The sequence below is a fragment of the Callithrix jacchus genome, chromosome 1 (genome assembly GCF_049354715.1).
Source record: "Callithrix jacchus isolate 240 chromosome 1, calJac240_pri, whole genome shotgun sequence".
NCBI lineage: Eukaryota > Metazoa > Chordata > Mammalia > Primates > Cebidae > Callithrix > Callithrix jacchus.
In genome coordinates, this window is record NC_133502.1 from 216,467,531 (window position 1) to 216,494,475 (window position 26,945).

Here is a 26,945-nt window from a genome sequence, read left to right on the forward strand (position 1 = left end):
ACCAGGAACAACGCTGCTAGAACAGGTGTGTATGAATTTTTGTCTGGAGCGGTGAAAAACGCTGGAATTAGGTAATGGTGATAGATGCAAAGCATAGTGCATTTGCTTAGTGCCACCGAATTGTAAATGATTAGAATGGTAAATTTTTACATCATGTGTATTTCACTGCAACTTTTAAGAACCTAAGAAAAAGAAAAAAAGAATGAATAGAAAAAAAGAACTCAGCCAGGCTTGAAGAGATTCTCTCAATCAAAGATAGGCCAGTGTTAGCATCATTAACCTGATTAACTTCAATGGATACAATACATTAAATATGATTTAATCCTTGAGTTTATTAAAATGAAAAGTAAAAAACTGGTCACTATTGGAGTATGTCAGGGAAACCACTCATTAGTGTAAAAACTTGGAAAGAAGTAAGGATTTCTCCCCACTTTACATATAAGAACTTTATTTCGCTCTCGAGTCACTCCGGCGCTGCTCTTGTGCCGTGTGTGTGTTGGACAGCCAGCCCACCTTGCTTTCTAATACCTGTGAGCCTTTTCTTTTGAAGATGCCTGAGGAAGTGCACCATGGAGAGGAGGAGGTGGAGACTTTTGCCTTTCAGGCAGAAATTGCCCAACTCATGTCTCTCATCATCAATACCTTCTATTCCAACAAGGAGGTTTTCCTTTGGGAGTTGATCTCTAATGCTTCTGATGCCTTGGACAAGATTCACTATGAGAGCCTGACAGACCCTTCCAAGTTGGACAGTGGTAAAGAGCTGAAAATTGACATCATCCCCAACCCTTAGGAACGTACCTTGACTTTGGTAGACACAGGCATTGGCATGACCAAAGCAGATCTCATAAATAATTTGGGAACCATTGCCAAGTCTGGTACTAAAGCATTCATGGAGGCTCTTCAGGCTGGCGCAGACATGTCCATGATTGGGCAAGTTGGTGTTGGCTTTTATTCTGCCTACCTGGTGGCAGAGAAAGTGGTTGTGATCACAAAGCACACCGATGATGAACAGTATGCCTGGGAGTCTTCTGCTGGAGGCTCCTTCACTGTGCGTGCTGAACATGGTGAACCCATTGGCAGGGGTACCAAAGTGATCCTCTACCTTAAAGAAGATCAGACAGAGTACTTAGAAGAAAGGCGGGTCAAGGAAGTAGTGAAGAAGCACTCTCAGGTCATAGGCTATCCCATCACCCTCTATTTGGAGAGGGAACGAGAGAAGGAAATTAGTGACGATGAGGCAGAGGAAGAGAAAGATGATGAAGAGAAGCCCAAGATTGAAGATGGGGGTTCAGACGAGGAGGATGATAGTGGTAAGGATAAGAAGAAGGAAACTAAGAAGTTCAAAGAGAAATACATTGATCAGGAAGAACTAAACAAGACCAAGCCTATTTGGACTAGAAACCCTGATGCCATCATTGAAGAGGAGTATGGAGAATTCTACAAAAGCCTCACCAATGACTGGGAAGACCACTTGGCAGTCAAGCACTTTTCTGTAGAAGGTCAGTTGGAATTCAGGGCATTGCTATTCATTCCTCGTCGGGCTCCCTTTGACCTTTTTGAGAACAAGAAGAACAACAACATCAAACTGTATGTCCGTCGTGTATTCATCATGGACGGCTGTGATGAGCTGATACCAGAGTATCTCAGCTTTATCCGTGGTGTGGTTGACTCTGAGGGTTTGCCCCTGAACATCTCCCGAGAAATGCTCCAGCAGAGCAAAATCTTGAAAGTCATTCGCAAAAACATTGTTAAGAAGTGCCTTGAGCTCTTCTCTGAGTTGGAAGAAGACAAGGAGAATTACAGGAAATTCTATGAGGCGTTCTGTAAAAATCTCAAGCTTGGAATTCACGAGGATTCCACTAACCGACGCCGCCTGCCTGAGCTACTGCACTATCACACCTCCCAGTCTGGAGGTGAGATGACATCTCGGTCAGAGTATGTTTCTCACATGAAGGAGACGCAGAAGTCCATCTATTACATCACTGGTGAGAGCAAAGAGCAGGTGGCCAACTCAGCTTTTGTGGCGCGAGTCCGGAAGCAGGGCTTCGAGGTGGTATATATGACTGAGCCCATTGACGGATACTCTGTGCAGCAGCTAAAGCAGTTTGATGGGAAGAGCCTGGCCTCAGTTACCAAGGAGGGTCTGCAGCTACCAGAGGATGAGGAGGAGAAGAAGAAAATGGAAGAGAGCAAGGCAAAGTTTGAGAACCTCTGCAAACTCATGAAAGAAATCTTAGATAAGAAGGTTGAGAAGGTGACAGTCTCCATTAGGCTTGTGTCTTCACCCTGCTGCATTGTGACCAGCACCTACGGCTGGACAGCCAATAGGGAGCAGATCATGAAAGCCCAGGCACTTCGGGACAACTCCACCATGGGCTACATGATGGCCAAAAAGCACCTGGAGATCAACCCTGACCACCCTATTGTGGAGACGCTGTGGCAGAAGGCTGAGGCAGACAAGAATGACAAAGCAGTCAAGGACCTTGTGGTGCTGCTGTTTGAAACCACCCTGCTCTCTTCGGGCTTTTCCCTTGAGGATCCCCAGACCCACTCCCACCGCATCTACCGCATGATCAAGTTAGGTCTAGGTATTGATGAAGATGAAGTGGCAGCAGAGGAACCCAGTGCTGCAGTTCCTGATGAGATCCCTCCTGAGGGCGATGAGGATGCATCTCGCATGGAAGAAGTAGATTAGGAGTTCATAGTTGGAAAACTGCCCTTGTATAGTGTCCCCATGGCTCCCCCTGCAGCTTTGAGTGCCCTGTCCCATCTGGCTCCCCTGCTGATGTCTGGTGTTTTTCTGTCCTGTCCTGCGGCGGAAGGCAGGAAACGAGGGTGCCGAGCCCCCACTCTTTCCCTACGCTGACAGCACAATTGGATGTTGTGTATTGTGGTTTTTTATTTTGTTTGTTCATTCTGTTCTGAAATTAGAGTATGCAAAATAAAGAATATGCCAGTTTAAAAAAAAACAAAACTTTATTTCTAGGTAAGCAGATAATTGAAATGGGTGGTTTCTTCTTACATAAATATTCCAGCTGTCGCATGAAGAATTAATGTTGGAATTAGGGTGTCATTCTTTCCACCCTTGCTGTATTAATGACTTGTGATACTCCTCAGTGACTGCTGAGCTTACAAAAGCAGAAGCTCAGCAGATGTCCCAAATCCCCCGTGGAGGCACAGTGCAGCTTAGGAAGTCGTCTGGCCAAAACCCAAAACCTGAATCTGATCAAGCCTGCAAATCTAACTTCCGGTTAACAGGAGCCCTGGGACCAGTGAAGCGCGAAGTCCAGACTACAGGGGACTCTGCAGGAAAAGCAGCCCTGCTTTGTCGCTCAGTGTGGTACAAAGGGAATAAGGGGCGTGAGTACGAGACCTTGGGACTGAAGAAAGAAAAGCTTGTGGAGACTTACTGACTAGTTTCCAAATATGGGTCTCATTTGGATTCAGATTTGAACTAGCAAAATTAAAATGTGAATGGTTGGGAACACGGGAGCATTTGTTGGATGTGGGTGATATTGTGGATATGCTTTTAAAAGACTTTTCTTTTGGAGATGCACAGTAGGATATCTGCAGGTAAAATCTAAACATATTAAATGTTTACTTGAGAAAAAAGGAAGGAAAGGAAAGGAGAGAGACTACCTCCTCCAGGGGAGAGACCCATCCAGGTTCTGCCCTGCATGGAGCCTTCTCTCCGGAGTCCAGAGCCCTACCAGCCACACCTCCCCGACCTCTGCCTGGGAACCTTTGCTTGGAACTTTAGGTAAGCAGATCATTGGAATGCACTCCCCGTCCCCCACCCCCTCATAAAGGAACCACAGTTCTGTGCTAGGGGTAGGAGGCCCACGTTCTGGCTGCCCCAGAAGGCGCATCGCAAGCATAGCAGAGGGATGTGGCTCTGTGGTGGTGGAGATGCTGTGTTTCTGTGTCAGGGGCACCTGAGATGGAGGGATCAGACCTCCCCTTTCCATCTACTCATTTGGAGCCCAGACAGCAGGTGCTGCAAGAGTTAAGACACAGGCTCTCCTAGCAAGCCCTGCCCCAGCCCTTGGGTGCTGTGTGACCTAGGGCCACACGTGTCACCTCTCGGAGCCTCAGTCTCCTCCTCTATAAAATGGAAATTATAACAGTACTTGATGGATAGAGGTGCTGGGAAAAATTTCTCAGTGCTGCCTACGCAGGTGGTTCAGTGCGAGCTGTTGCTAATGCACCCCCGCCCCCACCCCTCATGTAAGCGGCTTCCTTCTGCTTCTACAAACATCCCATAACTGATTTTCTGTGTAACTTTGTCTGAAGTCCTTCTTTTCTTGCCAGATTGTCAATTTTATTTTTCAGTGGTGATACAGGCTTTCACATTTTTACATCTTTCCAGTACTTTTAATAAGAAATTGGAAAAGGACTGGACATCTTAAGGTGGTGCTGTTGAAGTCCAGCATTGGACTTGAGGAGGCAGTACAGAGCAGCTGGGGAAGGAGACGGGGGTGGGGAGGGGCCAGTGGGAGGGGCTGTCCCTCCGGACTTGCCCCCAGAGGCCACACATGTGAGGACTTGAAAAGAACTCTGGGATTTGCAATGTAGCGGCCACAGGAGCCGTGGTGATGGTGAGTTCTCTGGATTTGCAACGTAGCGGCCACAGGAGCTGGGGTGATGGTGAGTTCTCTGGAGCAATAGGCCGGGAGCCAGTGTGAGCTGGGTGAGAAATGTGCAGATGGGGAAATGGATCCCAGGAGGCCAGGGCAAGAACAGGGTGCCCAAAGGGAATGGGGCCAAGAGCTGACTGGCCTGGCTACTGGCATATGGATGTGTGGATTGTTCTGTCTATCTGTGTCTGTGTATCTATGTATCTCTCTCGCTGTCTATCATCTATCTGTCTAATCTATCTACCTACCTACCTACCTACCGACCTACCAACCTATCATCTATCTGCTACCATCTCAGCTATCATTTATCTATCATCTCCCTATTGTCTAATCTACCTATCATCTCTATCTGTTATCTATGTACCTGTCACTTATCTACCTGTCATTTCTACCATCTCTCTCTACCTGTGATCTATCACCTATCTATGTATTATCTCTATCATGTATCTTTCTATCATCTATCTACCTACCTGTCCTCTCTATCATCTGTCATCTCTATTGTCTTTCTATAAATTATTTATTATCTATCTGCCTATCATCTCTATGTATCTATCATCTATCAATTATCTAGATATCTATTATCTACCTATCTATCATCTATCAATTATCTATTTATCATCTGTTGACCTATCATCTATCTACATATCATCTATCATCTCTATTATATGTCTATATATCTTCTACAACAATCTCTCTATCAATCATCTTTCTATAGATTTAAATGGAGAAAAGAAAGGTTTAAAGAGAAGAACTTGCTTCCTCTTTCTACCCAGAGAACAATATATCTGGTCACAGTGGAAAGCCTGAACTCACACCCCACCAGGGGCAAGGTGAGTGCATTCTGTGGGAGCGCCTGCTGCCGGCAGGGAGGGCGGCAGGGAGGGCTGCAGTGCGGGCACAGGACAGGCACTAGAGGAGGCCCTTGGAGGTAGTTTCCTTAGCCAGAGTCATGAATGTGCACCTGGATCTGGCATTGGGACGTGAGGCCTTGTGTACCCCAAAGCCTGTCCCTGGGTGACCTGTGGATGACGCGACAGCTGGAACTGAAGGTAATCAGCAGTGATGGCATCCTCCTCTGTGCAAGGCTAGTTGGTGCTGGACAGCAGCCTTTCTGCAGGTGGTGGCTTCCAGTCCAGTCCTGTCCTGTCCTGTCCTGTCCTGTCCTATCAGAGGGCGGGGCTTCCTGATGGAGGCTGGTAGGAGGGGCCTTGGGGCCAGTGCCCATAGATCAGAGGGAGCTTTGCGGAGTGTTAAGTGGGAGGGGAATCTCAGGGATCTCTCATGCAGCTATAGTTGTTTCAGAGGAGGAGGAGCCGATGCTGGGGAAGGGCTGGAACTCAGGGTTTGCAAAGTCACCGCTCCACCTCCACCCTTCCATCACCACCCTCAGTAAATGAGCATGGCCACGCCTTTCCATAGTAGCTACCACGTTTCTACTACACGTTCCTATGGAAATAAATTTTTATTCCATTTTCCCTAGTATGTTCTTCTGACATGACCATATTTTACATTTCCCAGCCTCTGATGAGACGTTACCTTTATGAATGCTCTCAGGACATTGTCCCTTGGGTCTACAGTCAGAAGAGTCGAAGAAGTGGGGAGACAGCTCTCCAGGTAACCAGAGTTTAAATCCTGGCTCTGCAGCATTTCTGGACTTGGGCTCTGGGTATGTTTTTTTTTTCCAAGACGAAGTCTCACTTTGTTGCCCAGGCTAGAGTGCAGTGGCATGATCTTGGCTCACTGCAGCCTCCACCTCCTGGATGCAAGTGATTCTCCTGCCTCAGCCTCCTGCGTAGCCAGGATTACAGGTGCACACTAACATGCCCGGCTAGTGTTTGTATTTTTAGTAGAGATGGCGTCTTGCCATGTTGGTCAGGGTGGTCTCGAACTCCTGACCTCAAGTGATCCACCCACGTCGGCCTCCCAGAGTGCTGGGATTATAGACTCTGGGTATGTTTTAAACTTCTCTGGGACCCGGAGTACTTCACCTTGGAACTGTTCATTGCCTACCTTGATCCAGCCCTCACTGTGGGATTGGTACTCTTTTAAGCGTTTTATTTGAATTATTTGTGCAATGTCTGCAGCTTCCCTGTGAGGTGGGCACTGGCAGGGAAGTACAATGCTGTTTTACAGTGCAGGAGCAGAGCCCAGGGTCTGACATCCTGAGTCATCACGGTCACCATCATCATCTTTGTCCACGGTTGCACAGTGGGATTCCGCTCCCAGAATCACGCTCCAGAGCCTGCCCTGTAGAATTAAAACGCCTGGGTGCCTTTGCCCGCAACAGCACGTGCATGATGCTGACACCCGTGGACGCTGTATAAATGTTTCTTCCTACAATGCAGTGTTAAGATGAAATCGGCTCCTTTATCCAAAGTTGCTGAGTAAAGTGCCCAACACGAAGGCCACACAAAAGAGCGGGTTCCATGTGTCTACGCAGACCCCTCTAGCTGTCATTCTGAGTGAATGGCAGGCTTCCCGAAATCCCCTTGGCTTACTTCCCGGCACTCAGGGCTGCCTCTGTGGAGTGGGAGAGCACAGAATTGACAAGGCCTGTCCATCACCCACCCCCAGGGGCCTCTCAGGGACTGCTCATCTCCCCGTCCTTCCAAGAGAGCCAAGCACAGAGAAGAGCACTCTGCCTGCAAACTGCCCTATGCAGGGCTCCACAGCCTGCCTCTGCTGGGGGTGCTGCCCCTCCAGGGTGGGAGTAGCAGCTCCAGGATGGAGCTAGTAGGAGGATGCTGGAAGTTTCTCAAGCAGAACGTATGAATTGCAGTGCTGCAGAGATGTGCGGTGAGCATGCTGGCTAAGGGCTGCCCTTGACAAGGAGGCTGTAAGAGCGCAGCGAGGTCTCAGCGAAGCACCTGCCAGTAGAAAGGGCAGCTAGGGTGGGGCTGTGCACAGCCTCTCTCCACGTGCCCATGCAGACAGTTTGGAAAGGAAAAGATGTGCATCAAGGGAGGCCAAGGGAGGAGGGCAGCCTGGACTCCAGGCTGAACCCACTGTGAGTCCTGGTTCTTCACTTTCCTGCTGGATTGTACCCGGGGAAATGGTCACCTGAGGCGCAGGGTCTCATCCATGCATTGGTATAGACGAATACCATCTCAAATGCTGGTGAAGGCATGAATCGTGGGAACTGATATGTGATGTGTGGTATATTTTAGGTCCCTTTCTAGCCAGCTGGACAAATCTGTCCTCACATGGGTGCTGTTCTGGAGTTTGGCTCCTGGCTGGTTTAGAACCATACATTGCCCCGATGTGACAAACATCCCTGACATGAGCCTCAGAGAGGCCTGGAGGGACAGCAAGGCAGGGACAGTTTCCTTGTGTCACTGATCCATCCAACCAGCACATGTGCACTGAGTCCTGCTGGGTGCCAGGTTCTGCCGTCAGGGCTGGGAACTAGGGGAGGAGCAAGGCCAGGCCTGGGCCCTGGGGAGCCTCCAGTCCAGGCGGGGGTGGGAGGAGACAGAGAAGTGAAAAGACAAGCAGATATGCATTTACACATTCTGATGCATGTTGCGACCACTGATGAGAAAGAACCTGATTTCAGCTTGGTGGGTTGGGATGCCCAGGGGAGGAAAGCGATTTTCAAACTGAGACCTAGGGACAATGGGGAGCCAGCCAGGCAAGGCGGGACACGGGAGAGTGCCATGCTGTCACGGCCGCAGCAGTGAAGCTCCAAGCAGGGAGAGAATGGCTGCATGCTGCAGTCGTGTGTGGCATTTGCTGAAGGAAGGAAGTGGGGATGGCTGAAAAGAGCATGGGGAAGATGGGAAGGGCTGGACCACCGAGAGCTTGGAGGCTGTACCTGCTGTTTTGGGACTGATAGGATGTCAATGGAAATCCATTCCAGCTTTTAAGCAAGAGAGTTACAAGCCAGGTGGAGGAAGACAGCAGAGATGGCAGAGATGTAGGGGGCACTACAACAAGTTGGTCAGGAGTCTGCCACAGCAGGCCAGGGGCAGAGAGGTGCCTGGATGCCTCAGTGGAGTGAGGGTATGACAAGTGGTAGCTCGGGCTGTATGTAAGCTGCAGCTCCTAGGGCTTGCTGGTTCATGTGTACAGGGCTTGGGGAAAGAGTGGAGGAGCTGCTGGGCATAGTGGTTTATGCTTGTAATCCCAGCACTCAGAGAGGATCTCTTGAGCCCAGGAGTTTGAGAGCAGCCTGGGCAACATATGGAGATACTGTCTCTACAAATTGTTATTTTTTTTAATGGCTGGGTGTGGTGGTGTGTGCCTGTAGTCCCAGCCACTTGAGAGGCTGAGGTGGGAGGATCACTGGAGCATGGGAGGTTGAAGGTGCCTTGACGGTGCCACTGCACTCCAGCCTGGGCAACAAAGACCCATCTCAAAAGGAAAAAAAGTGGAGGCAGGAGTCAAGGGAAGTTGCAAGGTTTCATGTGTTTGTTTCCTGTGAAAAGTTGAGTCCAGAGTGAGGTTGTTTTCATAGATGGGGAAGAGCAAGTGAGGCATAGGTTTGGAGGTTGGCGTATGTATTTTGAAAAAGTGATGTCAAGGAAACCTGCAAAAGAATAGTGTGAGTTTGAGAAATACTTTAGTGGTAATGCCAGTAGGCTTTGGTGGGGGATTGGGGGGGGAGGTCCAGTTGCACTCCCAGATGTCAAGGTGTCTGAGGCCTGTCTGAGCCACCTGGACAGTTGGTGGTAGAGTATGGCTTTAGACATGGCCTCCCTGGCATGGAAGCTGCTATTTCCTCATAAAAAGCATATTCCATACTGAGATTAGGTCAGTACAGGCCTATGCCAATAAATACTTGCTAAGCATTTATAAGAGCCAGATGCCAACCCAGGAAGCTGGAAGGTCTTGGCCTGAGGCTGTCCACAGAGTCCACAGGCAGGAGACAGGTCCCAGACGAGGCTTGGCTTTGCAGGGACACAAATGAGAGGCTGTGTTGTGAAGGGGAGACAGCGACATGGCTGGGGGAAGAGCGCGATGCAGGAGCAAATCACTCAGCCATTCAAGACAGCAGTGAGCTGACTGCTGATATGCCTCATCATTGTGCAGTCCACAATTTTGAGGCAGTTAAGCACATTAGGGAATAAGCTGGTGTGATGGAAAGGGCGCCGGAGTTTCACAGAACTGGGTTCAGTCTGACCACTTACAGCTACGTAGTTTCAAAAAAAGTCACCCTAACTCCTATAAGCCTTATTTGAAACATAAATAAATAAAAATGATCTAGTACTTAGGATGTCAGGTTTCTGTCAGGATTAGAGGTCATTTGTGGAACATATTGGTTACTGCCTACAGAGAGTAATGATGATATTAGAATGATGGCGGTGATGGTCATAGCGATTGTCATTAGTGGTGAGGATGATGGTGATGGTGGTGGGGATGATGGTGTAATTGATGGTGATGGTAAAGATAGTGGTAGTGGTGGTGATGGTGGTGATGGTGGTGGGGATGATGGTGTAATTGATGGTGATGTTAAAGGTGGTGGTGATGGTGATGGTGGTGGGGATGATGGTGTAATTGATGGTGATGGTAAAGATAGTGGTAGTGGTGATGATGGTGATAGTGATGATGGTGACAGTGATGATGATGGTGACAGATGATGATGATGGTGGTGATGGTGTTGATAATAATGATGGTCGAGGAATGATGATGGTGGTGATGGTGATATGGTGATTATAGCAATGATGATGGTGATAGTGATGGTGATGATGGTGATAGTGATGATGGTGACAGTGATGATGATGACGGTGATGGTGATGATGGTGACTGATGATGATGATGGTGGTGATGGTGTTGATAATAGTGATGGTCGAGGAATGATGATGGTGGTGATGGTGATATGGTGATTATAGCGATGATGGTGATAGTGATGATGGTGACAGTGATGATGACGGTGATGGTGATGATGGTGACAGTGATGATGATGATGATGGTGGTGATGGTGTTGATAATAGTGATGGTCGTGGAATGATGATGGTGGTGATGGTGATATGGTGACTATGGTGATAGTGATGGTGATGATGGTAAGATCATGATAGCGTGATGATGATGGTGGTGGTGTTGGTGATTTTGGAGTTAATGGTGATCATGGCTAATGGTGATGATGGTAAGATCATGATAGCGTGATGATGATGGTGGTGGTCTTGGTGATTTTGGAGTTAATGGTGATCATGGCTGATGGTGATGATGGTAAAGGTAATGGTGGTGATGGTGATGATAGTGTTGATGGTGATGACGATGATGGTAATAAAGTTAACAAAAATGAACATTTGCCAGCAAGTGCGTCCTATCCCTGGAAGAGAATTGTATTGGTTCCAGCATTTGCAAAGTGCCAGTGCTTTTTACTTTATGATGTAAAGAGCTTTTGCACATCCCCATGTTAATGTTATTTTGGGTGTGAATATCTCACTTGATGCCAAGCATCTCAGTGAAAACTGAAAATGCAGCCAAACATCAAAACGCACTCAGACATCCAGATGTGGTGATGTTCTGCCCACAAAGTTAAGTACACGTGATGGTTACATGTTTTCAGTTTTGATTATGTCATTTGGCATTGGACTGACTCCGGCACTGTAATAATAGCTATCAAGAGGTACGAACATATACCAGGAACTTGAATAGAATTCAAAGAGAATGGCATATTGTTGCTAGAATCTGATACACTAAGAAAAAATGCAGGCGGGATGCTCCTTCTGCATCAGGCTAAGTGGTTGTTGGAGGAAGGGATAGCATGTCTGCTTGGCACACTGTCTTTTCTGCACAGATTCTTAGGTGTGATACAGTCTAAAAATAGCCGCGCTCTGTGCTGGGTTGTCTGGGGAATAGCTGTTGGACGCTCAGCTGCTGCAGCTACAAAAAGCAGTATGCTTTTTGGAAAGGTATTAGGCCAGGGTTTTGTTCTGCCAGCGTTGCTTCAAATGGTCTCTCCTGGAACAAACAGAGGCCTGCTATTCCTTCTTCCCAACTAAGCAGAGGAAAAGAAAAGGGAATAGAGGGAGGGCTTTCAGGCAGACCAGACTGGGTGCCACACACCTGCAAGGGGCACAGGCACATGGACCAGAGTGCAGGTGTGCAGAAGAGTTGGCACTCACATGAGAGAACCTGCACAACACACACACAAACACACAGACATGAGATAGACAGTGAAAGGACTGCTGCTAATATCCTGACACGTTTGTTCAAAACACTCAGGGAATTAGGACAAATCTCTGATGGGTCTAAGGTGATTTCTGCTTTTCAAAGAGTATTTTAAATTGTCAGGAAAGTGGATTCATACTTTTTCAGTATAATTTTTTTCAAAGAAAAACCCTTTAAACAAGTCAAAATCAAATTTATGTACTTCAATAAGATACTGAAAGTAGAGCTCTAAGCAGAGCACATAATAATGGCTCAGTAATGTCAGCCATCATCATCACCATCACCATCATCACCATCACCATCATCATCACTACCATCACCATCACCACCGTCTTCATCACCAGCACCATCATTATCACCATCATCACCATCACCATCATCACTATCACCATCATCATCACTACCATCACCATCACCATCATCTTCATCACCAGCACCATCATCACCATCATCACCATGATCACCACCATGATCACCATCACCATCATCACCACCATCATCACCAGCACCATCGTTATCACCATCATCACCATCGTCATCACCACCATGATCACCATCACCATCATCACCACCATCATCAGCAGCAGCAGCACCATCGTTATCACCATCATCACCATCATCACTATCACCATCATCACTACCATCACCATAATCACCACCGTCTTCATCATCACCAGCACCATCGTTATCACCATCATCGCCATCATCATCACCATCATCACTATCACCATCATCATCACCACCATCTTCATCACCAGCACAATCATCACCATCATCACCATGATCACCACCATGATCACCATCACCATCATCACCGCCATCATCATCACCATCACCATCATCATCACTACCATCACCATCACCATCATCTTCATCACCAGCACCATTATCACCATCATCACCATGATCACCACCATGATCACCATCACCATCATCACCAGCACCATCGTTATCACCATCATCACCATCACCATCATCATCACTACCATCACCATCACCACCATCTTCATCACCAGCACCATCATCACCATCACCATCATCACTATCACCATCATCATCACCACTATCACCATCATCACCACCATCTTCATCACCAGCACCATCATTATCACCATCATCACCATCGTTATCACCACCATGATCACCATCACCATCACCACCATCATCAGCAGCAGCAGCACCATCGTTATCACCATCATCACCATCACCATCATCACTACCATCACCATAATCACCACCGTCTTCATCATCACCAGCACCATCGTTATCACCATCATCACCACCATCATCATCAGCAGCAGCACCATCATTATCACCATCATCGCCATCATCATCACCATCATCACTATCACCATCATCATCACCACCATCTTCATCACCAGCACCATCATTATCACCATCACCATCATCACTATCACCATCATCATCACTACCATCACCATCATCACCACCATCATCATCACCAGCACCATCGTTATCACCATCATCACCATCATCACCATCACCATCATCACTATCACCATCATCACCACCATCATCATCATCACCAGCACCATCGTTATCACCATCATCACCATCACCATCATCATCACTACCATCACCATCACCACCATCTTCATCACCAGCACCATCATCACCAGCACCATCATCACTATCACCATCATCATCACCACTATCACCATCACCATCTTCATCACCAGCACCATCATCACCATCACCATCGTTATCACCACCATGATCACCATCACCATCACCACCATCATCAGCAGCAGCAGCACCATCGTTATCACCATCATCACATCACCATCATCACTATCATCACCATAATCACCACCGTCTTCATCATCACCAGCACCATCATTGCTATCACCATCATCACTACCATCATCAGCACCATCATTATCACCATCATCACCATCACCATCACCATCATCATCACCATCATCTTCATCATCACCAGCACCATCACTGTCACCATCATCACTACCATCACCAGCACCATCATTATCACCATCATCATCATCACCACCATCAACACCAGCTCCATTATCATCATCACCGCCATCATGATGATATCACCACCATCATCACCACCATCACCATCATCTCTGTCATAACTGTCACCATCATCATCATCAAACAGAAACCACATTTGTTCAAAATGGTGAATGGATGCACTAACACAATCTGAGAGTGTACACACGGACTACTTCAAGGAGGCTTGAAAGAAGAGCAACTTGTTTCTCTAGAGCTCAGAATAAAGGAGGCCATGCGTGTGAGCAGGGAGGAGGCTGGCAGAGCTGATGGTAGGCCCAGGGTGCTAGGAACCCGGCTTGGCCTGCTGCCCTCCAGACTGGGAAACAAAGTGTGACTAGTTGGCTGGCTGTGCTGGTCTAGGAGGCTGCTTCTGTGGGTCATGTAGAGCTTTAATGTCTTCAATGCAAAACAAATTCTCTGATTTCTTTTTCTTGCTGAACCGATGAGGTGAGATGGGCCACTGTTTTCCTGTTGCACAGAGAGATGTGGACAATGCTGGTGGTGGATGTCCACTCCCCTTGAATGTGAGCCTGAGCAGAAGCCACCGAGACTTCATGGTGGGACTGGTGAGGGAGGGGCATATTGCCACCTGTGAGCTGAGTCATTCAGCTGGTGGCTGGGTGAACAGACAGCCCTGCCAGAATGCCTGGGTTTGACTGGGATGTTCCTGGTTTGCCCTGGCTACCCCTTTGTCCTGAGATCAGGATGGCTGTTTAGCCAAGCCCAGCCTTCCGGCTGCCGCAGGTGGCCCAGGCTAGCTCAGATGCATTCAGGAATGACAGAATACAGTGACTGCCATGTTCCAATCAGTTGCCACTGTGGGGCCTTGAGGAAGGAGAGGTGGCCTTCAGCTGGAAGCCTGCATGGGAAGGTGCCTGGCTCAGCCTTGAGGCAGGAGACACCAAAGGAGAAGGGGTCCAGGCAGGGGGACTGCACAAGCTTATGTGGAGGCAGATGCTTCCAGGCAGGTTGTGAGCACAGAGGTTAGGGCTGAGCAGTAGGAATTCAATTCTGCAAACACAAAGTGAAGATACGGTTCCTGGAACACATCTGGCTTTAAGATGTTTGTTGAATGACTGACTGACTGAATGGACCATCTTGTGTCATCATGAATGACCATGTGATCACAGCTGCCTCTTGCCCATCCGCCTTCTCCAAGTGCGTAGCCACAACAGGGATGTGCTTGTCCGTGTGTGTGCAGAGGTGCACGATTGTCGTGCTGCAGCGCACCTACCTGCAGCTCACCTGGATCTTCAGAGCCCTTGGAAGTTTCATCCGAAGGTGTGACGGTGTGTCTATTTCTCTTTGAAAACGGCACAAGGGGTCCAGTGAAAACCCTGCCAAGTTCTCTGCACCTGTGATGAAGGTGCCTCCTCTGAGCCCATGTGACACTGTGTCTCCCCCGCCACTTTCTTCAGGTAGCACCTGATTGTGAGGGTACTCAGAGCCTTTTCCTCGGCAGCCCCTGGGTCCCCCACCCCCAGGCCTCGGGCTCGAGACAGCAGTAAGGAGGAAGCAGGAGCCTCTGTCTGGGCCTGGGCCTCCCACCTCTCCTTCCCCTCTGTTCTCGCTGCTAGGTTTGAACCTTCCCTTTTGCTCTGAGGACCCAGACCCTGTTCTCAGATTCTCCCTACTTCCCCCTGCCCTCCAAGGGTGACTCCCAGCCCCACAGGGCTGTGGAGGCCCAGGAGAAGCACCATGGGCTGGGAACTCCGCGTATGTGCAGCAGCCTCATCTGGGGGCCCTGGGCCTCCAACCAGCAGGTTGAATTAACCGCTGGTGCCCCTTCCCAGGAACATCAAGGCAGGAACTTCCGTTTATAGGAGAAGGTAACATCTTGCTGCAGAGGGCCTCTTGGTGAATAGACCCTGACTACATGGGAGTGGCTGTGAAACCACAGAAGCGTGCACCAGAGGAGGTGGGAGAGCCTGCTCCTGCTGAGACTGCAGCTGGACGGTGAATCCAGGAGGAAGGGGACAAAGTGGTAGCTCAGGAGGGACAAGCAGCCTTGAAAACATGGAGTTTGAGCCCTGTGCTGGGGAGGCTGGCGTCAGGGTGCCCTGGCCCTGTGTATGGCTGCTGAGGCATGGAGCACCTGCCAGGATCTGGGTGTGGACCATTAGGAGGAGGGGCGAGGCTGTGGGTAGGGTGGCCACATGGAGGAAGATTACAAGGAGGCCAGGTAGGGATGGGGATGAAGGGCGCCTGGCCAGGTACCTGGAACACGGTTCCTGCTGTTTCCCCACCCCTCGCCATGGATGAGGTCTGAGCAGGAAGGAAATCATCAGCTGATGCACACAGCACGGAAATGCCCAGAATGGCTGGAAAGGCGCCCTGTGGAGAACTGGTGAATGCTTATTCTTGGCTAGTGCTAGAGCCGGGTGTAATTTTCTGTGCATGCTGGGCCACTCTCTCTGTCCTGTCTGTGAACATCCTGAAATTGAGGACGAAATGTGCAGTCATGACTGAGAAGGGTGAGCAAGTGGGGCCCCTTGCTTACTCACTTGGGAGGCCCCTCTGGAGAACATGCCTTCAGAGAATTGTGAAGGTGGCCAAGCACACAGCTGATTCACCTGTGGCAGGAGATCCGTCTCCTCAGCTCAACTCAGCGGTGGATTGATGCAGCTGCCCTTGCTGGGGAGTCCTGAATGTCACGGCAAGGGTGGGATTTGGGGTCTCCAGTTCCACTCCCTCCTTCTGCAGTGTCTGGGACTCAGGTGTGGGTGTGTCAGGCACAAAGAGGTAACAGAGCCGGGGCCAGGCTCCTGCCATTGTGTCTGGCTTTTACAGATAACTGCTGGACAGTATTGCCTTTTGTTCCCAGAAATAGGCACTGGGCTCAGGAAACTGGGGTTCAGAAGGATCTGGTGCTTTTCTGGGCTTCCAGGAAAGTATGGGCTCCATGCTCCTCTTGTGTGCCCAGTGCCTCCAGTCTGCCCACTGGAAGGTTCTACCTCAGAAGGCTTCTGTATTGGTCCAGAAACATGGGGAGAAGGTGTGCCAAGTTATTGTAGGACGGGGTTAAGGCATGTGGAGGCCCATCCGGGGAAGAGGAAGGCGGTGAAAGATGCTGGAGCATGAGGATCCCTTGGGATCCCCTCCCTTTAACTTGGAAGGGAAGGTGGCTCAAACTCCTCTTGGGAGAGAAGTTCCACCCCTTTGCTGCCCCCTTTGCTGTCATAGGCCCCCAGGTTACCCCTGTATGCTGCAGAGTTGTAAAGGAGTCTATGCCAGCCAAAGCAAAGTGAGGACAGGAGACACTTCCCAGAAATGTGTGTTCCCTGAATGCGCATGCATTGAATACGGTCTCCATGCCAGGCCCTGTGCAGAGGAGTGGCAGTGAATTCTCTTCCAGTGGAGGTTTTATCTGACTGCCGTTGATGATACCACTCACCCCACCCTGTACTGAGACCTGATCGCAGGTCAGCAGGAGGTGCCTGGCCATCGGGAGTCCACACTGAGGAAGTGGGGCTTCACTGACTTATAAACTGGTTTCTGCCTGAGTGCATCAACCCTCTGCTAGTCTACATTTACCTTTTCTCGTCTCATTTTTTCCCTTTAATAAATAGAGTGAGCCTATTAATAGCCATGGAGAACATCACATCTATTTACTGGGTTCTATTTAAGGAATGCTTCTACCAGTAGATGCATAATGACTTCTAAGTTAAGCACAGTGTTCTGGAAAGAAAACTAATTTATCCTCAGGAATCCCACTATAATTTCCTCTCAGCTCTACTAAGGATAATGTATATTATTATAATGTACGAACTGATATTTGATAGAGAAGATGATGATATCGAGGGGGATCATCATCATGATATTAACGCAGATCTGCTCCTGTGTTCCTCTCTCAGCTTCCTGAAGATTACTCAGTGTCCCGATTGTTTTTCCCTCTCCTGGTTGGGTGGAAAACAATGTTGCTGCATTGCTGGTTTATTGAGTGCCTGCCACCACCGGTTGTAGCCACTGATAGGTTTTTTTTTTGTTTAAGATGGAGTCTTGCTCTGTTGCTCAGGCTGGAGTGCAGTGGCATAATCTCCACTCACCACAACCTCCACCTCCTGGGTTCAAGTGATTTTCCTGCCTCAGCCTTCAGAGTAGCTGGGATTACAGGCACCCACCACCACACCTGGCTAATTTTTTTTTTTTTTTTTGTATTTTAAGTAGAGATGGGTTTTTACCATGTTGGCCAGGCTGTTCTCAAACTCCTGACCTCATGAGCCACCTGTCTCAGCCTCCTAAGATGCTGGGATTACAGGTGTGAACCACTGCGCCCGGCGATAGGTTCTTAATGGGCATTATTCCTATTCATTAATTATTCTAGTAAATACAATGATTCCCATTTTATGGGGGAGAATATGAAGGCTCGGGGATGGTGGAGACGCAGCTGGTGGTGGGCCTGAGCCAGGCCAGCTGGCCCTGAGTGGGGCAGTCCTCCTGCAGCGTGTGATGGCTCAGGAAGGGCTTGGCCCTTACACAGAGCCTAGACCTGGAGGTGAACTTATGGAGCCAAGAGTGGTGATCAGGCTGCATGGGCACCGTCCCACACGTCCAAGCCTTTGTGCAAGCTGCTCCTCCAATCCTGGAATGCCCTCACCCCTTTGTGTGTGGTCAGGCCCATCTCAGACTCCTCATCCGCTGCATCTACTCCCTTGGCCGTGCCCCCATCACACGATGAGCACCCTGCTCTCCATCACAGAATCTGCGTCTTTCTCCTAGAGTTGCTAGGGACTGCCTGGGATGATGAGCACCAGGTGCTGGTGGTAGCCTCTGGAGCACCGGTGCCAGACCATGGTGTCACTGTGGGTAGTTATGATCATGATGATGGATAAGCCTGTAGAGGTCTGGATTCGTCTGTTCTCATGCAGCTGATGCAGACATACCTGAGACTGGGCAATCTACAAAGGAAAGAGGCTTAACTGGACTTCCAGTTCCATGTGGCTGGGGAAGCCGCCCCACAATCATGGTGGAAGGCAAGGAAGGGCAAGTCACGTCTCACACGGATGGTGACAGGCAAAAAAGAGAGCTTGTGCAGGGAGAGGCCTGTTTTTCAAAACCATCAGGTCTCCGGAGACTCACTATCACCAGAATACCATGGGAAAGACTGCCCCCTGACTCAGTTACCTCCCACCAGGTCCCTCCCACAACATGTGGGAATTCAAGATGAGATTTGGGTGGAGACATAGCCAAACCATATCATTCCACCCCGACCCCTCCCAAATCTCATGTCCTCACATTTGAAAAGCAATTTTTAATTTTTTTTTTTTTTTGAGACGTGGTTTTGCTCTTGTTATCCAGGCTGGAGTTCAATGGCGCGATCTCGGCTCACCGCAGTCTCTGCCTCCTGGGTTCAAGCAATTCTCCTGCCTCAGCCTCCCATGTAGCTGGGATTACAGGTTCACACAACCATGCCCAGCTAATTTTTGTATTTTTAGTAGAGACGGGGTTTCACCTTGTTGACCAGGATGGTCTCGATCTCTTGACCTCGTGATCCACCCGCCTCGACCTCCCAAAGTACTGGGATTATAGGCTTGAGCCACCATGCCCGGCCTCAAAAGCAATTTTTAAAGCTTCATAATGATCTCCTTTGACTCCAGGTCTCACCTCCAGGTCACATTGATGCAAGAGGTGGGTTCCCATGATCTTGGGCAAGGTCGTTCCTCTGTACCGCAGCTTCAAGTCCTCTGCGCCCTGGCAAAGAAAGGTCACAGCTAAATAAACACTTGTGGCTCTCGGTCCGTATGGTCTTCCCTCTGCATCCCAAGAGTTGAATCTGGTCATCCCCCAACTTCAGAGCTCCTGGGCATTTGAGGGCCAGGCTGGCACACCCTGCTGTCTCCCTGACATGGAGTTGAGATGACATCTGGAGCTCCACACAGCTGTGTGTCCTTGGATTCTCCTCCCAGGGAATTGAACTAGCAGCAGGCCAGCACTACAGGGGAGTGGATTATCAAATGCTCCCTGGGGAGTATAAAAGGACATTGTTCCTTTAAAGAGCAACAATGCATACTATCATCCTCTCCTCTAGGACGTAGCTGCTCCAGTCAAGTGGCTGCTAATGGACTGCTTTGATAAACAGTGTTTGTGGTTGTTACTGAGGCGTTGGCTCTGCTTGAGCTTTGCATATGGGCTTCTTGGCTAAATAAATACTTAGCCTATCTTTTCCACATGCGTAGATAATGTGCATTTATTTAAAGATGAAAGATCAACACAAGCGCATTTTCCTGCAGGCTCTGCTGGCACGATGAGCCACCCTCTGGGGTGCAGCTAATCCTGCCCTGAGTGAGGAGCAGCTCAGGACTGCTTTGCTGGTGGTCGCGGGTGTGGGTCCAGTCGGCTGCAACTGCTCTTCCCTGAAGGGCTCACAGGGGCCTGGCCAGCAGAACTCCACTCTGCCTCTATTCAGGGGTCACTCAGGACACCCAGCGAGGGTGCGGCGACCCCCTGGTTAGGGTAGGCTATGGGCAGTTGGAAGTTCTACAGAAGTCGTGGTGGGAAATGAACTCTTCTCTGAATCCTCCTCCTCCTTCATCACCTTCAGCTCTTCCTCCTCTTCCTCCTTCCTTCGCATCACTCTTATCTCCTCCTTGTCATCACCTTCATCACCTCCTGCTCCTCCTCTGTCTTCTTCCCCCTTCTTCATCTTTGTCACCTCATTTCCTTCTACTCTTCCTCCTTCATCTTCATCACCTTCAGCTCCTCATCTTTCTCTTCTTCACCTTCACCGTCATCTCCTCCTCCTCCGTTGTCACCTTCAGCTCCTCGTCCCCTGCCTCCTCCTTCATCTTCTTGACCTTTATCTCCTCATCATCACCTTTATCAACTGAGTCTCCTTCTACTCTCCCTCCCTCTTCATCTTTATGGCTCTCATCTCTCCTCCACCTTCTGCATCCCCTTCAGCTCCTCCTCCTCTTCCTCACCCGCATCTTCTTTATTGCCTTGATTTCCCACCTCTTCATATCTTTCCCCTCCTCTCTCTGGCAGTACACGCTAGAACATTTCAGTAAGATAGTTCTTAGTTCCTTTGACTACACTGGCAAAGCAGGTATCATGAGGAAGCAGCTGAGGTCTGTGGCAGTGGTTGAGGAGAGGTCAGAGGACAGCAGAATAACGTTGGCTTCAGATGGCCTGTGACCTCAAAAATGTCAAGTTCTGAGAGACATAAGGTCCTCAGGAGTTGTCTGTGGTCCCACAGTATCCAGGCTTCACCCTAGCCAGAGACCCCTTCTTGATTCCGGCCTCCTCTGGAGCCAGACTTGGTGGCAAGGTCTGACGTTGACTCAAATGCTCTGACCTTGGTTTGTGCTCTCAGTCAGAGCCCTGCACTCCCTCCTGTACAGCCTCAGCCCCATCCCAGGGGCACCTCTGTTCCTGCACGTTTCTCCACCTGGCCTGGCCTGTGTCTTTCTGTTAAGAACAGAACAAATCTATCAACTCCCATTCGTCAGGAAAAAGCTGTTTTATGATAAATAGAAGATTAACAGGAAGGGGGGGAAGTGTTGAAGGGAGAAAAGGATGCAACCTTTGAAAGCATACAGAGCTGTGAGTGAATCTTGTGTGGCCTCGAGGTACAAAATAACCGCATGTGGAAAGGGAGGCATTGGGCTACGGTAAATTCCCATCCCAGGGGCAGTGGAAGAAGACTGCTCAGCGAGGAGCTGGACAGCCATTTTGGAGGACGCTTGGTGGTTTGTACTTGAATCTTGGATTCAGACCGTGTGACCTTCAGGTCCACATTGAAGCTGAAACTTGATGATTCTGAATTGGAATGGAAGACTGACTAGAGCCCAAATGTATCCTCAGAAATTCCGCAAGCAGCTTCATTACTGAATTACTCCATTTCTAATCTCACCCTCGTAATGCAAATGGGCTTACTAAAGCTGGCTATCAGGGAGATCTAATTTAATTTCACTGTCTGATGAAGATGATGTCTAGATGGTTCTATATTCTCGACTGGCTTTATTGAACATACTTTAATGTTAAGTGTCTTCGAATATTACATTTTCAGGTAGTTTCATGGGCTGCTCTCAGCCCCGAGTTTCAGATCTGAATGTTAACTTCGGAGTCCACTTTTTAGGTCAGCAGTGGAGTTCTGATGCCTCAGTAAAGTCACTTTAGCTTTCTCACCTGCAGTTTCCTCACCTGAAAAAATTAGTCAAATAAGACTTGGCTGCCTCACAGGCTTACTTCAAAGTCATATATAACTGAAAACTTCTAACAGAAACCGGGGGGATTATCATCTAATTTCTGTGTCTGTGGAGGTCATGCTCCATAGCCCTGACATACCGACGTCAAAAGCATCACTGCACTGTGGTGACAAGCCAGTGCTTCAGTGGACAGAGTCTCTTGTACAACAGAATTCTTGCCTTGAAGGAATAACAAAAATTTATCTGGGGACTTAAAGCTACTTAAAAATATTCTCCATATAAAAATAAACTTTAAGAATAACATTTGCGTAGCCATTAATTTAATTAGTACAAATCCTCATCGAAGCCAGTGCACCTGAGTATTTTCATGCATCTCTGTTTTTTTTCGACTTGGAAGTAGCCAGTGTTTTCTAACTGACCAGTTTACAATAACCACGGGAGGCACCTTGGCTCATCCATCGAATGAGTATGTTGGTCTGGTCTTTCCTGTTGCCAGCATCTCCTTCTTCCATAAAGTAGATGATCCCTCATTCTACCTCACAGAGGAAACTTGGAGAGCCCTGAAAAGTTATTTGCTTCTTTGAAGCATTTTCCAACAGTATAGAGCTCAGGAATCAGACCCTCGATGCAGATGGTGCCGTATTTACCAGGAGGTCCAGCCAATCAAAAACTCTCTTTCAAGGCAATTTGCTTCCCATTGATTTTGCCATAACCATGCCCATAGGTCAGCTCATTTACTGACTGTGTTTGGGACTCCCCATACAAGGCAGCATCTGAAACCCTCCAGCCTCAGCATAACTGAAGCCTTGCGGAGCTTAACAAAGGCTCTTTAAAGACATGGCAAAGGTAAAGAAGATAGGCCAGACGCAGTGGCTCATGCCTATAATCCCAGCACTTTGGAAGGCTGAGGTGGGTGGATCACCTGAGATCAGTTCGAGACCAGCATGGCCAACATGGTGAAACCCCATCTCTAATAAAAAATACAAAAATAAGCTGGGCGTGGTGGCGGGTGTCTGTAACCCCAGCAGGACAATCACTTGAACCCGGGAGGCGGAGGTTGCAGTGAGCTGAGATTGTACCACCACACTGCAGCCTGGGAGACAGAGCAAGACTCTATTTCAAAAAAAAAAAAAAGGATGAAGAAGCTGTAACATCTCTTAGTCCTTCAGGTTCACAGTCCTGACATCTCTAATCCTGACAACAAAGGCCAGCCTGGCTTCTGAGGCACCCCCAAGGCTTTCGTTGCCATCCCAGCATCGGGACCCCAGTTCCGCGCCTCTGCCTGTGTTCTTTCTGGTAGCCGCAGCGTTCTTACAGATAAGCTTCCTCCTTACCTTCGAAGCACTTCTCGGGCAAACCTCCTTCTCTGGCAGTGGGTGTTCAGGTCTGTGAAATTCCTTCACTTTTTCTTAAGGGTTTCTATCGCAGCAGAGATCTTTTCTTCCTTTTTGAGACTCGGCATGGCTGCAGCCTGAAAAGAGCCTCTTCCATCTCAATTTTAGAAGAAGAAAGAAATGGAGACAAAGAGGAACATCTGTCCTGCTGGACGCCACTCAGGTGTGTTTGTTCCATGGCAGAGAATCCTGGGGTGAAACCACGTCCTGTGTTGTTCTTGCGGAAAAAGGGCTGGAGAGAGGGTGAAGGCCTGGTGTGTTCTCAGGGCCAGAACAGGGAGGTTGCGGGCTGGGAGGTGAAGCTCGGCATTTGCTTCTGGCACTGGGGAGCCAATGAGGGCATCTCTCCGGGCACTGGCACACTCCTGTCTGGGTCCCAGAATGGTCACGTCACCGCAGTGTGGCAGTCACATTGGAGAAGAGCCATCACCTGTGTCAGACTTGAGCAGTGATTCATATTGATGGGTCTTAAAGTCATTGGAGGGGGCTGTGATCAGCATTTTTCAGATAAATCAGATGGAGTTTCGCTCTTGTTGCCCAAGCTGGAGTGCAGAGGCTCCATCTTGGCTCACTGCAACCTCCACCTCCCAGGTTCAATCCATTCTCCTGCCTCAGCCTCCCGAGAAGCTGTGAGTTCCCAGGACAGGGTTCCCACCACCATGCCCAGCTAATTGTGTTTTTAGTAGAGATGAGGTTTCTCCACGTTGGTCAGGCTGGTCTGGAACTCCTAACCTCAGGTGATCCACCCGCCTCAACCTCCCAAAGTGCTGGGATTACAGGGGTGAGCCACTGCGCCCGGCCCCCATATATATATACATATAACACACACACACACACACACACACACACACACCAGATTTTACTGCACTTTGCTTTGTTGCACTTTGCAAATATTGTGACCTTTATAAAATGAAGTTTTGCGACAACCCTGCATCTAGCAAGCTTGCCAGCGCGTTTCAGCAGTGTGCTCACTCCCGGTCTGCCTTGCCGCATTTTCTGTAATGAAGTATTTTTAAATCAACGTATGTAAATTGCTTTTTAAGACATAATTGCGCACCCAATAGACTACAGCATAGTGTAAATGTACTTATGTATATTGGGAAACCAAATCTGTGTGTGACTGGCTTTATTGCAATGTTTGCTTTATTATAGTGGTCTGGAACCAAACCTGCAATATTTCCGAGGCATGCCTGCATGGTTATCTAGAAATGTGTGTGTGTGGCCAGGCACGGTGGCTCACACCTGTAATCCTAGCACTTTGGGAGGCGAAGGCAGGTGGATCACAAGATCAGGAGATTGAGACCTTCCTGGCTAATACGGCGAAACCTCATCTCTACTAAAAAATACAAAAAATTGGCTGGGCGTGGTGGCTCATGCCTGTAATCCCAGCACTTTGGGAGGCTGAGGCAGGTGGATCACCTGAGGTCCACCAGCCTAACATGGTGAAACCCTGTCTCTACTAAAAATACAAAAATTAGCCAGGTGTAGTGGCAGGCACCTGCAATCCTAGCTACTCAGGAGGCTGAGGCAGGAGAATCTCTTGAACCCTGGAGGCAGAGGTTGCACTGAGCCAAGATTGCACCACTGCACTCCAGCCTGGGTGACAGAGCAAGACTTCATCTCAAAAAAACAAATATATATATATAGATACATAAAAAGTTAGCCAGGCGTGGTGGCACACACCTGTGGTCCCAGCTACTCAGGAGGCTGAGGCCGGAGAATCACTTGAACCCAGGAGGTGGAGGTTGCAGTGAGCCGAGATCATGCCACTGCACTCCAACCTGGGCAACAGAGGGAGTCTCTGTCTCAAAATAAAAGTGTGTGTGTGTGTGTGTGATGTATACATGTGATTTGTGTGTTTACTGACAAGGGATAGAAAATGTGTTTTGTGCACAATCAGGAAACCTGCTTGGCGACTCTGCCCCAGCCCGTGGACAGCTGCTCCTGTCCCATATGAGGTGATTAGCACCTGCGGGCGCCCAGTGTGCTGGAGCCTTTCTAATTTGCATACATCCTATTTGCCTGAAGTGGCCTCCAAGCCTTGTTTCCAAAGCTACCTGCCTGTCTCCGTCTTATCACGAAAATACACATTGCAATTCTATTTATTTGCCACCTCTTCCACCAGGCGGTGAGTTCCCAGGACAGGGTTCTGATGGGTCCACCTTCCTTCTGCTCCAACCAAGCTCACCGAGTGGACTCGTTTGGCATTTACATGGCCGTTTCCCAGGCATTACAGCATTCGCTTTACACTGTCACCTTACAGTTACAGGTGAGGAGAGTGAGGCTTTATACGGGGGAATGATTTAGCAAACGTCAAATAGCTGATAAGTGACAGAGGAAACTTTAGATTTCCTGCTTTAAGTTCCATGCACTGATGGCCTCGTAGTTACCTCTGGTGGAAAGTTTCACTCTGTGGCAGAGTCTCTTGACCTTGGCAACAGTGATGCTGGGCGCCAGATAAATCTTTGCTGTAGGCGGCTTCCTGGGCTGTGCAGGGTGTGGAGTGACATCCCTAACTTCCAGCACCTGGTGACCTCTACCCTCTACCCGCAAGTCGTGACAACCCAAAGTGACTGTAGACACTGCCAGTGTCCCCGGAAGTGGAAGTCACTGCTCTAGAATAACAATTTTGTAAACTGCTTATATTTATAAAACATACTTATTAAAAGGCGTGCATTTTGAATGTTTGAACAGAATACAGGAGAAAGTGTTTCTTTTTCCCTATTCCGCTCCAAAAGACCATTACTCACACCTGTTGCTTGTTTCTGTTCACAGAGATATTCATGCATCTGCAGGACCCCTACCCACCGCACTTCCCTCTTACAAAATCTACACTCAGGCCGGGCGCGGCGGCTCACGCCTGTAATCCCAGCACTTCGCGAGGCCGAGGCGGATGGATCATGAGGTCAAGAGATCGAGACCATCCTGGCCAACATGGTGAAACCCCATCTCTAGTAAAAATACAAAAATTAGCTGGGCATGGTGGTTTGCACCTGTAGTCCCAGCTACTCGGGAAGCTGAGGCAGAATTGCTTGAACCCGGGAGGCGGAGGCTGCAGTGAGCCAAGATCACACCACTGCACTCCAGCCTGGTGATGGAGGGAGACTCTGTCTCAAAACAACAAGAACAAAAAACAAAAAGACAAACCCTACACTCTTCTGCATATTCTCTCTCTCTTTTGTTTTTTTTCCACAAATGATTTGTGTAGGAGATTTTTTCATGTCATTATATATATAAAGGAACAAAATCATGGCAAAAGTATTCACTAACAACTGTGTTATTTTGAGTTTTATGTACCAACAATAAATTAAGATGCTCAACATCTTGGAATTAATCACATGATTGCTCACTTCTAATCAGTTAGTATGGTGAGTCCTGTTACCTGATTCTCCAGTGATTAAACCCTCACCGAATTCCTGGAGTCAACTCTGCTTTGTCCTGTTGTGGGTTCTTTTGTTTTGTTTTGGATCCTGTTTTCTGATATTTACGGTGCTTCTAACATACTGACGTAGCTATTGTATTCATAGGTGAGATTAGGATCTTTCTTGTGTTTTCTTTGTACCATTTTGGTTTTATTATAATTCCACCTTCATTAAAAGTGATCTGGAAGATTT

The 26,945-nt window shown here is 48.6% G+C and overlaps 1 pseudogene across 1 annotated transcript; it reads left to right on the forward strand.

Annotated features, from left to right (window-relative positions):
- The first annotated feature begins 487 nt into the window (after positions 1–487).
- On the forward strand, positions 488–26,945 carry LOC100392924 (heat shock protein HSP 90-beta pseudogene; annotated as a pseudogene). Its single transcript, XR_013527432.1, has 5 exons — positions 488–3,760; positions 5,353–5,467; positions 6,156–6,251; positions 25,457–25,600; positions 26,107–26,945. The product of XR_013527432.1 is annotated as a heat shock protein HSP 90-beta pseudogene (transcript).